Here is a 12,172-nt window from a genome sequence, read left to right as displayed (position 1 = left end):
AGAAAAGGAAATTAATAATTTGTAGAGGTAAGTAACTAGCACCAAATATAAAAATGGATCAGAGATTCAAATTCAACAGCCTATTTGACTACTCATTCAGGACAATTCACATGGAAGTTTTGATTTTCATGATAACATGATAAGAATATTTTAAAAATATTTTGATTTGTTTTCCAACGTGCTTTCCCTTACATGATGTTTTATGGAGAGAAATATGTGGCTGGAAAGCTCAGCTCAATTCCCAAACTTTCCCATGATCTTCCTCATTTCAGGAATAGATATCAAGAATTCCTTTTGGGCTCAGAATTCCTCCTCTTGCAGCAAGCAGCAGCTGTGGACAGACCCTGGAGGTTTGGGTCTTCTAGGCTGACTATGTGAGATAAGAATCAGACCTGGTAACCTCCTTGTTGTCAGTTCAAGACGCTGACACCCAAAGTCTCATAACTGACTTCCTGTTTCTAATTTCTAGAAAAAAGCAGTCGCTTCTACTGACACCTAGAAGCAACTGTAGAGGGTCAGTGGTCTTCTCTAAGAAGCGTTATCTAGGACATTCTATTCTAGGAAGCAGCGAATCCCAGCCTTATGGACTAGTTAGCAATGATCTGGATGATTGCCACAGTGCATTCTCTTCTCCATCAATGCTATGTGTATGATGGAAATTTCTAATGGATTGCATAGACCCATTTAAGCATCAAACAGTTTGCTTCTCAGCTGGCTACATGCTCAACATCTAGCATCAGGGATAGATCTCTGGCATTCTCAAGACCAGACACTATCTCATCTTCTACATAAAAGAGTGTTTTGGGTTTTTTTGTTTGTTTGTTTTTGTTTGTTTGTTTGTTTGTTTTTACAATAAGGATTTTTGACTCACTGAGTCTGTATGCATGAAAAAAAAAATCCAAAATAATCCAGTTATTTGTTTTTGCTTTTCAAGAGTTGCAAGGCAATGCAAGGAAAATCTTATAAGGAAAAAATGAGGTCAAAGTGAGCGCTCGCCTCTAGTTACTATCATTGTCATCACAGATGCTCTGACATCAAAGGACTGCAAGCTGCAGCCACTACACCTGAAAACAAGGTGTCCGCAGAGCTAGTTCCCAAAGGAAGTGAGTGAGGGACTGCTCTGCTCCACCAGGGTGCTGGTGAATTGCTGTCAATCTCTGGCACATGCCTCTAGAACTTTCAGAACTATCATTCCAGCCTAAGCTTTCATCTTCTGTGCTCTCTCTCTCTCTCTGTCTCTGTTTTTAACCCCTTTCTCCTCTTTCTCTTTTGTTCCTTCTCCTCCTTCTTCTCTCATCTATCCATCTGTCTATCATTTGTGTCTCCAGGATCTTTCACAAGCCAAACAAGTGCTTTACCACTAAACTATTTCCTCAAGCCAATTTTTCACTTTCGCTAAGGATACCGATCATATCGGTTTGGGGTCCACCCTAATGGCCCTGTTTAAACTGGATTCCCCCTTTAAAAACCACATTTCTAAATAAAGTCACATTCTAAGTGTTAAGACGGCAGTACATGGGGCTGGATAGATGGAACAGTAGTTAGGAGCACTTGTTCCTAAGAATACCCAGATTCGATTCCCAGAACCAACATGGTGCCTCACAACTCCAGTCGCCCCGGATCCAGTGCCCCTTGGCCTCCAGAGCACTACATGAACGTAGTGCTCAGGACAATGTGGCGTACACGCATATAAAACATCCACACACAAATTAATAAAAATAAAATCGATCTTTGAAAAAAGACTGAAATATATGAGTTTCTGGAGGACACAACGCAAGCCATAGCAACATTGAATAATTCGGGTAAATCAGAACTGGGTCTGTTCCTTTACCATTGAATCTACCGATGCTGAGAACAAGTAACATCACACGCATATTGCATCCTCAAATTTATGTTGGACTATCCTCATCTGGCTATATAGGGAGAATTCAGATGGGCTTTACATGCAGGGTTGATTTCCCTTCAAAGATGCTTATCCTCAGCCATGTGAGAATGGGAGATGGTCCAGTTAGTAATCCCCAGTCCTCCAGGCGGCCAATATAATGTCAGCATCTTCTGTCAACTGCCATCTTTCCAAGGGGTAAAACTGACTGACGCTTTCGTCTGTCCCGTATCCGTGTGTGGTGGGGAGGATGTTGAGCAATAGATTGATTTGACAGCAGGGCAAAGGGAAGGGGGAAGCTGTCAGAGTTGGCAGCCCTCGGTTCCTGCCTTGGAAATCCTGTCCTGCCTTTGATTTCTGAAGAAGCTGGGGTAGAGTGTCACCGGAGCATCTGCCCACTGCCACCCTTGGGAACGCTGCCCAGGCTGACTGGGAAGTTCTGGCGAATGTCTTTGGGATTGGGGGATGTGTTCCATCTGGAGGAATTTTGTAGCCCCTTACAAATTGAGCGTGGATTAGCGGCTCAGGCAGTAAATCCTGTGTCAGTCCTTCCTATTTCCCCGTTAGGTTTTTTTTTTTCCCCCCTGCACACAAAGACAGATGGAAGAAAGTAATGAGACATATTATATTCAGGGAGACGCATGGAGTCTCAAATGCGGCTACCCCGCTCTGTCGGCAGAGCTGAGTGCTCTCACTTCGGCAGAGCACTCCGTGGCTCAGTAGAAAGTGTTTCCCACGGCTGGGCTCTTGTGGCAGGAGAATCCTAGCCAGGAAGCAAGCCCAGTTTAGACACCTCAACCCTTAGAGCGTCCAAATCCTCCCCCCACTGCAAGTTGTTTCAGAAATGGATGACTATACCCCAAACCACGTCACTTGTTTATTTTTATATATTCAGCTCTGCTACATTTGAAGTGGGTGAGCTGGTCTGTGTGTGTGCCCACACAGCCATCTGGGTGAAAACTGGAGAACAGATTTTTGGGCCCCTTGGTTCTTGTGTTTGATTGGAAATTAGCTTCCTCCTTGGACTCTAATTTGCAATGTTTAATGGAACAGAAATGCCAAGGAGCTTTGTTGACTGTTCATGTGAGAGAGAAGCTGTGCCTAATGTCACAGATGAGCTCTTTGCCCATTTACTGGTTCACTTCAGTGAGTGTAAATAGATCGCAGCTTGTTGGCACTTAAGCGCGGCTTTCCAGGGTGCAGACCAAGACCCCAGCCTCCAGGGAGTCTGAAAAACCACACACCACCAGCTGAACTGTGTAGCCTGGTGTACCTGGCCACCACCAGGTCAGTCCAAGGTCAGTTCAGCAGGGGACTGACTGGTCAGGCCTGAGGGTGTAGCTGGGGGATCTGTGTCTTGCCTAAAGGCTTCCGCACCTTTCAGCTGGTGATTGCGTGGGCATCGTTCTTTTCAAGATGAATCTGTGTGGGCAGAGCTGCCCTCCAACTAGATGATGCTGAGAGCCGGGCGACGTTTGTGTCACATCTGAACTCATACCCTTCATGGAATACAAAGTGGCCACTGGCAGGCTGCCACTTTCCATGAAGACATTCCTGGAGCTTCTGGCAAGCCCCGCTCTGTCTGATGGCTCAGAGAGCCTACAACTCCAGGCTAGCCATCGAAGGTACGCACCCCATTTCTCCTCAGACCTGCTTGGCGGCAGCTGATGGGCCGGGCAGCTCTTCCAAGTTGGCCATGGGATTTTGTACCTTCTGAGCTCTCTGGCAGTACATCCCAGGGAATCTGATGCTTGCAGCTTGGAGTGATGGGGTCCCTGACTTGTATCAGGTGCCGTATGCCTTAGAAGGCCTTTAAAGTCCCAGAGAGGACACAAACATTTTCATTAGGAAATGACTATTTTTTTAATATTTAATACCCTGCACAAATGATTTTATTTTTCTAGCGTGTGGACCTAGAAATAGAACTGGGGGATACAGTTACTGGATACCCTATTCCTCCCAAGCACCTACACCTTCCGGAGTCAGAGATCACATTCCCCTTGCCTCAGCCACCCTTGGTGTTGAAGCATCCCTGTTTACCAGCAGCCCGAGGGTAACTTTCTGTTATTTTATTTTGCAAATACACTGTACCTTGTCACATCTAACTTTGTGTCTTCGGGCTGATAAAACACATTTTTTATTCAATCAGTACGCTTTGAGGTTTGTCTTTTCTTTTGCTTCTTGTCATTTGTTTATTTAAAATCTTATCTCGTGTAAGAGTTCAAGGGTTTAGTCCGTGTCTCAGAGATTACACCTCTTGAACCTTCACATATGCTAAAGGAATAATTAAAGTCCTTATTTCTAAAGAAGGGAGCCACAAATCCAGATCCAAACCTCATGGTTGCAACCGGCCATTGAATCCTGGGACCAACACGGTACTGCTGGGTGCTCTGAGAGAAGGGTAGACACTGAACTTGGAAAAAAGGCCCACATCACTCAAGTCTCCTCTCCTTTACAACCTTGCGCCGTGCTATCTCAAGCACAAAGACTGGAGGGAAAGATGGAAACTACTGTCTTCTTCTCCCTTAATATTCTCTGTGTCTTGTTCACTGAGTCTTCCAGATCTCCCAGCTTTCAGCTGTCATCGAGATGTTTCTGGCCACCCAGCCTGCCCAGAACACCCTACAGCTGAGGTGTTAGGCGTCTTGCACGCTTGCTTGCTTCCTTCTCTCCCCACCCCCTCTCTTCTCTTCCTTTATTTCATGTGTATGCATGTTTTGTCTGATTGTATGTCTGAATACCGTATGCCTACCTGGTACCCATGGAAACCAGAAGAGGTTGTCTGATCTCCTGGAGCTGCAGTTGCAAATAGTCGTGAGCTGTGCCTCGGGTGTTGGGAATTGAACCTAGGTTCTCTGGAAGAGCAGTCGGTGATCTTAACCACTAAGCAATCTCTCCTGTCCTCCCTCGTACCCTTAATATTCCCAACTGCTTAATGCTTGTTTTTGTTTGTATTCTTAGGGCACTGGAGGTCAAATCCAGGGCCTTGAGCATGCTAGAAAATAACTTTTACCATGGAGCTGTATCCTCAGCCCTTCCTGACCACTTTTTAAATATTCTGTACATAAATGTTAACAGCTAGGTACATAAGAGTCACTTTCTTCAGTTAAAAGGATCAGTTAATAGTGTTGGTTTCATAAAGAGCACCACTCACCTTAGACACACTGGTGTTAGGGGTTGCTCTGAAGCTTTATTTTATTGCTAATTATTGGCCCTCAAGATCTGGTTACTGCCTGGATATACCTGTCCTTGTTTTGTAAACCTGCATAAGACATTTTACCTGATTGGTTGATTAAAGGCCTATACCTGGGCAAGGAAGAATGGGGTGGGAGTGGCTAAGGTTCCTGGGTTTTGGAGTCCAAGAGAGCCATGGAGACAGATGGACAGGAAGAGAGGAAGCACAAGGACGCCATGATGGGTTAGCATGGAGAAGGGACCACATGGGCTAGGAGGAAGAACTCCACGGATAGTGTGGATGGAAAAAATAATAAGATGACAAATACAAGCAAGTATATTGGGATTATGGATGAAAGGTAGACCAGATGAGGATGATTAATGCAGATGGCATTGGATGTGGGCTGGGAGATGGATGGTGAGGCTATTGAGACAGCATAGGTGAAGTATCTACCCTGCCCAAAGTAAATAAGGCAATTATAAAATTTAACAGGAGTCTCTGTCTTAATATTTGTGATAGCGGATTAGATAATACCACCATGATAACTATAGGGCTAATAATAAACATTATATAACTCATTTTTTTCATTTACCACCACACACTGGTAAGCATATAACTCTCCCGCAGTGATCCAGTTCCACCAGTAGGAACAAAGGAAGGGGTTGGTGTAGCCCAGTGGAACCCGGAGCTGAGATAGAGGGCTGAGTCTAGTCAAATGTAGCTCTCAGGAGAAGCATGCCAGCATTCAAGAGAGAAGGGAGTAGGTATCTTGTCACCTCTCCACGTCTGCTTCCATTCTTTTCTTGTCACTGTCCAAAGGAAGCCAGAGGGAAGGGTGCCCTGGAGATGTCATTTGGTGTGGATCTGTGGGGGCTGGGGGTAAAGGGTAGAGAAATGTTCTGCATTGGCATGACAAGAGGATGGCCAGCTGGCTTCACCCCCCAGATGAACTCCGGTTTCATTAGTTTTACACTCAGTGTGTGTGTCCCCACTTAAGGTGTTTCAAAAGTCTCTTTGGAAGATTGAGGAGCCATCCCAAGTCCAACTGTCTTCGATGCATACATCCACCCCAGATTTCTTGAGAATTTAGAAGATCCTCTTCCAGAAAAAGTTACCCTTTGCTATCTGGTTGGTCATATTTAAATGTAAAGCATCTTAAAAGAGACCATGAAGGGCTGTGGCTATACTTCCATAGTGGCACGTGTGCCCAGCAGGTGTAAGTCATGAGAACACAGGACAATGGGTGGTGCAGTGGCAGTGGCAGTAGCACACACCTGTGATCCCAGTGCTGGGGAGGCAGATGCAGGTAGATCTCTGTAAGTTCAAAGCCAGTCTGGTTTACAAAGTGAGTCCAGGACAGCTGAGGCTATACAGAGAAACCTTGTCTTGAAAAACAACAACAAAACAAAAGAGTAAGGAAAAAAAAAAAAAAAGAAAATGGGGGCAGGGTATTGACTCAACATCTCTCTTGGCTCTAGAACCCTCTGGGTGGGGCGGTTATTATTATGAACTGCTCTGTTGTCAGTGTCTTGGTCTTTCCCCTGGGATTATCACATTTCTCAAAGGAGAGTCTTGGGTTTCCCCTTTTAAACCAAATTCTAAATGGCACTCCCTGTCTTTGGAGCAGCACGCCCTTGTTCTGTGTCTGGTGGTCCCCAGGCTGGAGGACTCGGTCATCGGCCAGGTATAAGGGATTGGTTATACAGGGTGTCGAGGGGCCTCTAGGGTTTAGCTGTTTCCCATCTGTGCCAACACTCCGTAATTTAGCGCTGCCCTCATTCCCACGCTGTGTGCCCTTCTGTCCTGCTGTGCAGTATTTGGGGAGTTAGTGAAGTCTCCAACGGGAGGGAAATCAGGTGTGAGTGTGCCAACATCTAACCAAGAGCTTTAGTTCCCTGTTCTGGAAAGTTCGCTGTTTTGAGCAGTGAATTTACTAACTGACTTTCAGTTTTTCTTGATTTTCAGTAATTACATTCATTGACCAGTTTAGGACTGAGTATTCCAAGGTCTCTCAGTCTCTGCACATTGTTCAGTTGTGGGTCTCTGTATTAGTTCCTATCTGCTTGACTGCAGGAGAAAGCTTCTTGGATGCTGGCTGAGTGAGACACTGGTCTGAGTCCAGGTCTGTGAGGCCACTGAGGATCCCAGGTAGAAAACATCTCTAGGTATAGGTGGCTGAGTATTACTCTTTAACTTTCTTTATGTGCATGAGTGCTTGTCTGAATGCATGTCTGTGTACCACATATGTGCCTGGCGCTTGTGGAGGTCCAAAAAGGGCATTGGATCCCTTAGAACTGGAGTTAGAAATGACTGTGAGCCGGGAATAGATCCTGGAACTTCTGGTAGAGCAGCTGGTGTGCTTCTTGACCCCGGAGCCTCCTCAGTAGCCCCATTTCATTATTTTAAATTATGTGTGTGTGTGTGTGTAGGGGGAATCTCATATGTGAGTATACGCAGGTAAGAGCCAGAAGTATGGGCGTCACAGAGTCACAGATGGTTGAGAGCTGCACAGCATGGGTGCTGGGAATTGAACTTGGGTCCTGTGTTCTGAACAACTGAGCAATCTCTGCAGCCATAAAGCTTCTTTGGAAGAAAGCGTTTTTTATTTTTTACTTTTTTTAATTTAGTTTGTCATAGTATATATTTTTCTTCCTTCATCTAGTTACAAACTGAAACCTGCATGAGTATGCATTTTGTAAACAATGTAGGATACATTAAAAAAATTAAAATGTTTATTTCTTAAGTATGTGACCTTGACATATATACATACATATATATATATATACACACACACATACCATACATTATATATTGTGTATATATTAATATGAAAACACTAAAGAATAAGCAATGAAAATGTCTCCTTTCCCCTCCTCTCCAGTGTCCAGGGTGACGGTCTGGGTGTCTTATCAGAGGGAGCCATTATGAAGGTGAGTATGTTGTGTGTGTATTTATTTATTCTGTGTGTGGTGATGCCTTATTCACTGTTGCACACCCAACTCTTTTCTTAGAGACTGACCCAAAACTGCACACCGAAGCTTCCTCATTCTTTTGAGAGAGTGCATATTGGTTTACTTTATGAATGTGTCTTAATCTATTTGTCCCAACAACACTGGACTTTTAGGTAGTTTCCAATCGTTTCTTTTACAAACTATGTGGCAGTGGATAATCTTACACCAGCTTTATTGAAACTTGTTCAAATGCACCTAGAGGAGGCCTTTCTAAAAGTTTCTGGGACACAGAGCTTGTGTTTTTCTAGCTCTGACTGATATGTAAATTTCTGGTTTCTAACTTCCTCACCTCCTCAGCCAGGGGCCTCGGAGAAAAAGCCACAGAGGGGATTATTTAAAATACGGAACTAATTAAGGAACTAATGCTGAATAGCTAAGGAAGTCAGTGGAGGATTAGGGGAGATAGCCTGGGGCACGAGGCAGAAGAGCCAAAGGAAGGTGTTATGTGACCCTTGGAGCCAGGGTCAGGGAGGAAGCTAGGACTCACAGGCCTGTGAATCAGGAGCCAGGACCAGAGAGCAGGGTGGGGCTGCCAGGAGAAAGTTGAAGAGAGTTCATCAGGAAGCTAGCCTGAAGCAGGGAGAAGAAAGACTCTTGGTTCCACCCCCTCTATTTTCTGCAGGAGAATTTTTCCCCAAAAGTGGCTGGTCTTTGAAGTTTGGGTCCCTCTCTCTGCTTTTCACCAGTGATCAGATTGCCTTCTTTTCATAGGCTGTTTGGTTTTGGTCTTTAACAAAAACTGTCTCTTCCTCCCAACCCTTTGCCCAGCATTCTTAATCTCAAAGAGAAGCTAAAATAATAGAGATCCTAGAATCCAAACTCTTAATAATCTCTTCAGTGTTCTCTTCTCTTCCTCTCCTCACCTCATCTCTCTTCCTCCCCTCTCACCCTCTCTCTTTTCCTCTTTGAGACAAGGTTCCATGTAGCCCAGGCTCTACCCTTTTTCATTTCTTTTTCTTTGCAAACAATATTCTTTATTTAAATAGTCGTGTATTTTCTTTACCCATGGATATCAAGATTCCATACAGTGTGAAAACAGACCATCATTTTATTGATGGAAGGCTTCTAATTTTATTTGGGTTGGCTCTTCTCTCAAAACAACTCCATAATGTAGAAGCAGCTTAATATATGGTGGCCAAAAGGAATCACTAACTTTAACATATGGGTCACGTGGAACATCAGTTCTATTTATGAGAATCTCTAGCATTTCATTCAGTGTTATTGGCTGTGCATTCGGTTCCTGAATGTTTTCCCTTTTTTTTTTTTTTTAAATATTTCTGTCAGGCGTGGGAAAATGATTTTTTCAAAACTCACCCAAAGTAAGCAAGACCTTCTCCTTAAATTCTTTTATACTAAGCATCTTGGCTTTTAGCTCATTAAAGATTCTTGATTCAGAAAATGTCACAACCTGTTTTTTCAGATCACTGTGTAGTATATTAAGAGTTTCCAGTATTTGCTGCTGTTCATCCAACCATTGTTGCTCTCTTTCTAAGTCTTCCTTTAGCTTTTCCTTCTTTGACTGAATAGTAGATAGTACCGTTTCAAGATCACGCTTCAATTTTCAAAACGCTTCTTTTCCTAATGTTACCAAAACATCTTCAGTCAGGGGTGTTTTAGGGTGTTCCTTTGTCCCTTTGACCAAGTTCAGCAGTAAAACATTTCACTTGCATAATGAGTAACGAGAGCTGAGCGTTTGAGTTAGTGAGTGTCTTGGTTCCAACAATGATAATTTATTTGACGTTCTTCCATGCCTTTCCACATTTCTTCACATTGTTTAATAAGTTCTTCCTCAGTATCTATAACAATGCCCACATCTGTAGTAATAGCTGGATGTAGTTCTTGTTGATTCTCCAACATATTCTTTATAGTTTTCTTCACTTTAATGGAAAAAGTCAGTTCTCTGTTCTCAGCGCACTCCCTGCCCTTTTTCTTTCCTCTCCTCTTTCACCTCACCTCCCTCCCCTTCTCTTCTCCTGTCTCTGTCTTCCTCCCTCCTTCTTTTCTTTCCCTCCTTCCTTTCTTCTTTTTTTCCCCTTCCTCTTTCCTTCCCTTCCTTCCTCTTTTTCCTTCACTTTTCTGAGAGGGCCTTTTTTGTAGTAGTGCAGGCTATCTTTGAACTCCGTCAGAATTTCTAACTTCAGACCATCTGCTGTTAACACTGTGAGTCTACACCACCGGCTCCAGCTTCTTCCTGAGACTTACAGGACCTGGGACAGCTGGGGACCTTCAGCTAAGGAGGAAGTGTATCACTAGGGGCGGGCTTTGAGGTTTCAGAAGCTCAAGCCAGACCCAGTGTCACTCTCTCTTCCCACTGCCTGGGCATCCAGATGTAGATCTCTCAGCAACCTCTCCAGCACTGTGTCTGCCTGCATGCCACCGTGCTTCTCACTATGACGATAATGGACTAAACCTCTGAACCTGTAATCCAGCCCCAACTAAATGTTTTCTTTCATGAGCGTTGTTGCGGCCATAGTGTCTCTTCACAGCAATAGAAAGCCTAATTAAGACACTCTGTATTCGGGTCAGATTTTCATGCTGAGGTCATTATTGTTATATTTTAAAAAAGCTGTGTGATGAGATGAGGGGATTACGATAGTTCTTCTACAATCAGACGAAGACTGGAGGTCATCAATAGATCCCTGAAGGGAGAGAGATAAGCTCTACAGTCCTTCATGTAGTTCTGAGGACAAGCTAGCTCCAGGAGCATCTTGGACAACTACACTCTAGCACTGTGGTAGACTGTACTTTCTGTTGTTTTCAGCCTCCTGAGGTGGCACTTTGATATGACCATGCTAGAAGACAAAGGCACCCCCACTGCTAGGCAGTCAGGGGGCAGGACAAGCCATGTCCACCCACAGCGTCTTCATTCATTTCGATCAGTCTCAGCTCTCCCCTAATGTTAGAAACTTTGAACTAGCCATCTTTTTCTTTGGCCAAAGTAGTCATAACTGTGGAATAGAAGAGGACAAACAGAACTTAGCTCACCAGTTGCTATTGTGTGTCCTCAGGATAGTATACCAGCCCTACCTAGGTGGGCTCAGTTTCTCCCTCTGTTCAGTGGGAATGGTGGTTTCAGCCTTCTAAATTAGTGATTTGTGGCCCAAGTATGGAAAGCTCTGGGTACAGTTGGAGCTAGCATATCTTTCTCTCTTTGTGATGGTGTGAACCAGGACAGCTGGAATTCTGTTCCTCCTCATCACATGTTGGTGTCTGTTGACACCAGAGGAACACTTTCTAAATCTGAAAAGTTTTGTAGGTCTTCTTTCTGGGCTACAACTAAAGTACCTTTGGAGTCCACATGCCTCCACATTTTCCCTCTGGTGAATGCCCCATTCTCATTCCCTTGCTTTCTTACCTCTCCCACCTGTTGTTCCAAGCTTCAACAAGGGCTTCCTTCTGTGCCTTGCTGGCTGTTCTGAGGCTTCCTGGTCTCCTCCCAGATTCACACACTTGATGAGCCTCTATCTTTACAGCTTGAATGAACAGCTAAACAAAGGCAAAGCCACAAATCTGTGTGGCATTTCCTGTGGCCAGCACCTTTCTAAGACCTTTAAATGTATTAGCTCACTTACTGGCTCATCTTTTGAACTCTCTTTACTATGTTCTCCTTACTCCACTTATTTCCGCACTTATTTTTATTTTAAATTATGTGCTGTCTCTGTATTGGTTTGTACATGTTTGTGAGGTGCCCATGTATTAAATCCCTGGAGCTAGAGTTGTAGGCAGTTATGGCAAGCCTGATGTCGGTACAGGGAACTGAACTCAGATCCTTGAGAGAGCAGTACATCTATGTGTCTAGTCCCAGAGTCCTTTTCGTAGTGAGCAAACCTTTTTTGTGCGTGCGTAACCTTTTAATTTTGTTTCCATATTTGTGCTTTATGAATTTTTTTATTGACCCTGTCAGTGTTTGCTTTAAGGATTGCTTAGTGGTTATACTTCAATTGGCACAATCTACTTTGAAAGAATACTAAATTCTGATAAAATATGACCATCTAAAAACAATAAAAATGTGACACTATTCTAGTATATTTCTACCACTCTCTCTCGTACCATTTCTGTCACGATATTAGCATAGTAGTACACATTGTAATTACTTCCTTGCAT

General features: G+C 43.9%; 1 pseudogene; it reads right to left on the bottom strand.

Moving 5' to 3' along the window:
• Positions 1-9,116: 9,116 nt before the first annotated feature.
• Positions 9,117-9,943, bottom strand: LOC110540000 (centromere protein K-like; annotated as a pseudogene).
• Between the last annotated feature and the right edge of the window lie 2,229 nt (positions 9,944-12,172).

Source organism: Meriones unguiculatus, chromosome 4 (assembly GCF_030254825.1).
Source record: "Meriones unguiculatus strain TT.TT164.6M chromosome 4, Bangor_MerUng_6.1, whole genome shotgun sequence".
Taxonomy (NCBI): Eukaryota; Metazoa; Chordata; class Mammalia; order Rodentia; family Muridae; genus Meriones; species Meriones unguiculatus.
This window is presented reverse-complemented; position numbering and strand designations above follow the sequence as displayed.